The sequence below is a fragment of the Dioscorea cayenensis genome, chromosome 5, assembly GCF_009730915.1.
Source record: "Dioscorea cayenensis subsp. rotundata cultivar TDr96_F1 chromosome 5, TDr96_F1_v2_PseudoChromosome.rev07_lg8_w22 25.fasta, whole genome shotgun sequence".
Taxonomy (NCBI): domain Eukaryota; kingdom Viridiplantae; phylum Streptophyta; class Magnoliopsida; order Dioscoreales; family Dioscoreaceae; genus Dioscorea; species Dioscorea cayenensis.
In genome coordinates this window covers 405,152-410,959 of record NC_052475.1, presented here as the reverse complement: position 1 = coordinate 410,959, position 5,808 = coordinate 405,152, and the positions used below count along the sequence as shown (strand labels likewise).

At 41.9% G+C, this 5,808-nt stretch overlaps 1 non-coding gene and 1 pseudogene across 1 annotated transcript; one reads left to right on the top strand and one right to left on the bottom strand.

Annotated features, from left to right (window-relative positions):
• Positions 1–3,549: 3,549 nt before the first annotated feature.
• LOC120261463 lies at positions 3,550–4,732 on the bottom strand (annotated as a pseudogene).
• Positions 4,733–5,405: 673 nt separating this feature from the next.
• On the top strand, positions 5,406–5,511 carry LOC120262602. Its single transcript, XR_005536867.1, has one exon. It is a non-coding gene; the product is annotated as a small nucleolar RNA R71 (small nucleolar RNA).
• Positions 5,512–5,808: the final 297 nt, after the last annotated feature.

The following is a 5,808-nucleotide window of genomic DNA, read 5'->3' as shown; positions in this document are numbered from 1 at the left end:
ACTACCCCGGACCGAGAGGACATGGACATCAATGGAGCTTAAGAACTCTATGGTCAGCGCCATAGGTAGGAAACTTCATATTAACAAATGCAGTCCACCCTAGGTTATCTACCATCCAATAGACATCATCAAGGATACCCAAGGTGCGGAGGAGAGTGTCATCAATGTACCCGTTGGGATGATTTTTTTCGCTTTGGAGAGAACCCGTACTGCTCTTTTTGGAAAGCATCCTTGAAGATGATGTTGTGAGTGGAGGCATCAAGCAACTGTTCAAGGGAAGGGTGGCTCGCCGGAGGAGGTTGCGGGGGAACTCAGGGTGCAGCAGCTGTTGTGAGTGGAGGCATCAAGCAACTGTTGAAGATGATGTCGGAGCTGGTTGCGAGCACTGCAAGGCCGAGTTCTCCCGGGTCTACATAATGAAGGTGCTGCCGATGGAACTCAGGGTGAGGTGGTAAAAAAAACTAATGTGGAGGTGAGGAGGTTTTCAGGTTAGTAATTTGAGCTTTGGGAGAAAAGTAGGGGCTATGGTGAAATGAGTGAGTGCTGGAGATGGCTGAGGAGATGAGAAGATGAATAGTTGATGGAATGGGGAAGTCATGAGGCTGTCTTGGTTGTAGGAAAAAGGCAATGTGGAGTAAATGCAAGGACAAAAAGGTTATGGGGAAAGGCATAGGTAGTGTTTAGGTTAGTCTTGGGGCGAGAGAAAAGGTAATGTGGGAGGGTGGAAAGTGGAAGGTGGACGTTGGGATTGGGAGCTGAAAACTGGAAAATTTGGAGGGAAAACTGTTTCTGGACTCTCCCAGTCTTTGTACGATCCACACCTGTGTTCCCTGACGCACTCTGGTTGTGTTTCATACCAAGTAAACCTGACGAGTCTGCACTAGCTGCTGGTGGTCTAATCTGTATATTTGAACATTAGATAGGCTGAGAAGAAGCTTTAAACCTGCAGAAAACATCTGAATTTGAATCAGCTAACATAATTGAAAATTTGTATACACAAATAGAGAAATAAAACAAAGACTGAAAATTTAAAAGAAGAGCAAAAACTCGTTTAAGGTCACGAGCGCGATCCCTTTTTATTCATTTATCTAGTGATGGGAAGGGTTTGGGAGAGCATAAGTTCTCCCTTCCTCAATCAGCTCTCCAACAATGTAGTGCTTCAGCCTCTACCCATTAACCTTAAATGTGCCTGTTGTCTCACTGTGAACTTCAACAGCACCATATGGAAATACCTTAGTCACTCTAAAAGGTCCTGACCATCTTGACCTTAATTTCCCCGGAAAAATCTTGAGTCGTGAATTAAAAAGTAGGACCAAATCCCCTTCTCGAAATTCTCTGCGAAAAATCTGCTTGTCATGCCATAGTTTGGTTCTTTCCTTGAACATCTTTGAATTTTCATAGGCATCCAATCTTAATTCTTCTAGTTCATGTATTTGAAGCTTCCTTCTATCTCCAGTTGTCTTCATATCAAAATTAAGAGCTTTAACTGCCCAAAATGCCTTGTGTTCCAATTCAACTGGCAAATGACAGGCCTTGCCATAAATTAAACGAAATGGTGTCATGCCAATTGGGGTCTTGTAGGCTGTTCTATATGCCCATAAGGCATCATCAAGTTTCAATGACCAATCCCTTCTTGTTGTTGAAACTGTCTTCTCAAGTATGTTTTTGATCTCCCTATTTGAAATTTCAGCCTGCCCACTTGTTTGAGGGTGATACGGTGTGGCGATCTTGTGGGTTACCCCATACTTTCTAAAGAGGCTTTCAAATTGTCTTTCTATAAAGTGTGACCCAACATCACTTATGACAGCTCTAGGAACTCCGAATCTTGGAAAAATTACCCGTTTGAAGAGCTTAATTACAGTTCGAGCATCATTTGTTGGGGATGGCATAGCTTCAACCCATTTGGAAACGCATCATTGATAGCCTGCTCATTCTTTCCATTCTTGTTCACATCCTGATGTAACCTTGAGAGGTGGTCAGCTACCACATTTTATGTACCTTTTTTATCACGAATCTCGAGATCGAATTCTTGAAGAAGGAGAATTCATCTAATTAGTCTTGGCTTTGCATCTTTCTTGCTTAGGAGATATTTGATCGCAGCATGATCTGTGTATACTATCACTTTGGAGCCAACGAGATAGGACCTGAATTTGTCAAAATCAAACACAACCGCCAAGAGTTCCTTTTCTGTTGTGGCATAATTGACTTGCGCTTCATCTAAAGCCTTGCTTGCATAATAGATTGCGTTCAATTTCTTTTCTTTCCGCTGCCTATGCACAACCCCTACTGCGTAGTCACTTACGTCGCACATGATTTCAAAGGGTAACTCCCAATCGGGTGGCTGAATTATTGGTGCACTGATCAATGCCTTTTTCAACCTGCAGAACGCATCCAAACAGTCATGATCAAAATCAAAAGGAACATCATTAGCTAACAAATTAGTTAAAGGTTTTGCAATTTTTGAGAAATCCTTTATAAAGCGCCGGTAGAATCCTGCATGTCCTAGGAAACTACGGACTGCTTTAACTGTGGTCGGTGGCTGCATTCTTTCTATGACTTCCACCTTTGCTTTGTCTACTTCAATGCCACGTTCGGACACCACATGTCCCAGCACAATGCCGTCCTGTACCATGAAATGGCACTTCTCCCAGTTAAGGATGAGGTTCATTTCTTGACACCTGTATAGCACCTTAGACAAGTTAGCTAAGCTTTCATCAAAGGTCGTGCCATACACCGAAAAGTCATCCATAAAAATTTTCATGATGTTTTCAATAAAGTTTGAAAAAATGGCTGGCATGCAACGTTGAAAAGTGGCGGGAGCATTACAAAGACCAAATTGCATCATCCTATAGGCAAAAGTGTCGTAGGGGCAAGTGAATGTGGTCTTGTGTTGGTCACTAGGATGGATAGGAATTTGGTAAAAACCTGAAAATCCATCTAAGTAACAGAAATGAGAGTGTTTAGCCAACCTTTCTAGCATTTGATCTATAAAGGGGAGTGGGTAGTGGTCTTTCCTTGTTGCCTTGTTTAATTTCCTATAATCAATGCATATCCTCCAGCCCGTGACTGTTCTAGTTGGGATTAATTCATCATTTTCGTTTTTCACAACGGTCATACCTCCTCTTTTGGGAACTACTTGCACAGGACTGACCCACTCACTATCGGAAATTGGGTAAATCACACCGGCATCCAGCAATTTGAGCACTTCTTTCCTAACAACTTCTTTCATATTGGGGTTTAATCTTCTTTGGTGCTCAATGGAAGGTTTGTAATCAGGTTCAAGTAGAATTCTGTGCATGCAAACTTAAGGTTGTATTCCTTTCAAATCATCTATGGTGTATCCTATGGCCCTTTGGTGTAATCTAAGCTCATGGAGAAGTTTTTCAGATTCCATCATGCTTAGATCAACATTAATAATCACAGGGATATGTAGAGTGGGTCCAAGGAATTCATACCGAGAGTGGATGGAAGAGGTTTTAGTTCTACCTTGGGAGCTTTACGATCTTAAGGTTGTGTATTGTGGAAGCTGGTTCCGAATTCCGATTCCGACTATCGGTTCTGCAGAATTTCTTGGGATCGCAACTGTGAGCACAATCTTACGCTCTCAACATCTTCATTGTCTTCCGACTCCTCTTGTACCAAGCACAAGCAGGCGGGGTCTTTGGAAATGTGTTTTGGCAGCTCCTCTTTGAGAACTCGTTCAAGTAGATCAATCCTACAACATGAGCTTTCAACAAAAGAGTGTTTAACAAAGCTAGCCAAATCAAATTCAACTTTTTCTTCACCAACAGTTAAGGAAAGCTTGCCATTTTTAACATCAATAAGTGCCCCTGCAGTTGCCAAGAAAGGTCTTCCAAGAATGATTGGAATTTGAGTGTTTTCCTCCATTTCTAATACTACAAAATCAGCGGATACAAAGAACTTACCGACTTTGATTGGGATGTCTTCAAGAATACCTATAGGATGTTTGACAGATCGGTCCGCGAGTTGCAAGGAAATGGTTGTCGGCTTCAACTCTCCCATGTCTAGTTTCTTGCACACCGACAAAGGCATCAAGCTTACACTTGCACCAAGATCACATAGAGCCTTCTCAAAAGTTGTTGTCCCAATCTCACATGGAATCGAGAAGTCGCCGGATCTTTAAGTTTTTGGAGGCAATTTATTTTGAATTAGGGCTGCACTCTTACATTAGTGCCATTGTTTCATACTCCTCTAATCTTCTTTTTCTTAGACAAAAATATCCTTCAAAAACTTCGCATATGATGGCATTTGTTGCAAAGCTTCTGTGAAAGGAACGTTGATGTATAACTTCTTAAGAACTTCTAAAAACTTTCCAAATTGCTGTCCAACTTGGCCTTGGCTGGTCTTTGTGGAAATGGCACTGGTGGCACGTAAGGTTTTGGGGGTATGTATCTTGGTGCCTCATCAACTTTCTCTGCATCTCCACTATTTTCTTCAGCCACTTGTTGTTGTGTATCATTTTTTTTAGCTGGATTCACCCTAATGTTTTCATTTTCAGCTTGCTTTAACTTGGGATCTTCCAATTGTTTTCCACTCCTTAGAGTTATAGCTTGCGAGTGCTCACTTGGGTTAATTTACAGCTTTCCTGGAAACATCCACTGGGGATCTGGATGAAGAGCCGACTTGTTGGGCAATCGATTTTTCCGACATTTTTGTTGTGGGTAGCCAAGGAATCAACCTTAGAAGTAAGCTGCCGAATTGCTTCATTCATGACTTGACCTTGTTGCTTGAACTCTTCATTTTGCTTGGCTTGTGTTGCAACAAAGTTCTCTAGCAAAAAGCCTCTAAATTTGATTTCTGACAGGTTGTGGATTGGAAATTCTCTGCTTTGGAATCTCGTGGTACATCTAGGAGCATTAGAGCGAAAATTTTTGCTCAAAAATGAGGTTGATTGTTTTTGTAAGAAAAATTAGGATGATTTACGCCAACCCGAGGGTTGCAAGTGTTAGAGAATGGATCATTGACGGGTCTCCGTGAAGTTGTTTAGATAATTCATTTTGCTCCATGGATGGTTACGAAGATGGAGTGCGATCGATCCCGGCGGTTTGTAGCTAAGTGTCGTATAGAACCACGCAGTTTCACATGTGACATTGGCGATAGTTGGAGCATTTGCATTCGAGTTTGTCAAATTTTTTTGAGTTAGAGCATCCACCTTGGTCGCAATTAGGGTTTAAGGCCTCCACCTCATGTCTTCCTGCGAGGTTTTTGGAGTTGTGTTTCTTTCACTTGCCCATTGGCAGTGGTTGAGAGCCATGTCTTCAATCAAATTATAAGCGTCATCCACTTTTTTGTTCATCAAAGCTCCTCGATGCGACGATCAGTCGAAATGCGAGAGTTATAGTTTAATCCATATCAGAATGTTTGAACAACCCGACCATTTTCTCAAGCCATGGTGTGGGCATAGTCTCATAAGTTCCTTGAATCTGTCCCAAGCCTCATACAACGATTCACCATCTTTTTGATAAAAACCAGTGATTTGGTTCCGCAACTGGGTTGTTTTGGTTGGCAGGAAATATTTAGAAAGGAAAATTTGGAGCAATTGATCCCATGTTTAGATAGAGCCTTCAGGTAATGAGTGTAACCAAGCTCGAGCCTTGTCCGTATGAGAAAGGAAAAAGTCTAAGTCTAAGCGCATCTTGTGGGACTCCATTGAGCTTAACGATTGTCGCAATATTCAAGGAAAAGCAGGAGAGATCGCGGTGTGGATCCTCTCTGGTGATCCTCAAAGCCGATTATCTTGAATTAATTACCTAAGTCTTTGGTGCATCGAAAATTGTTTGCTTGACA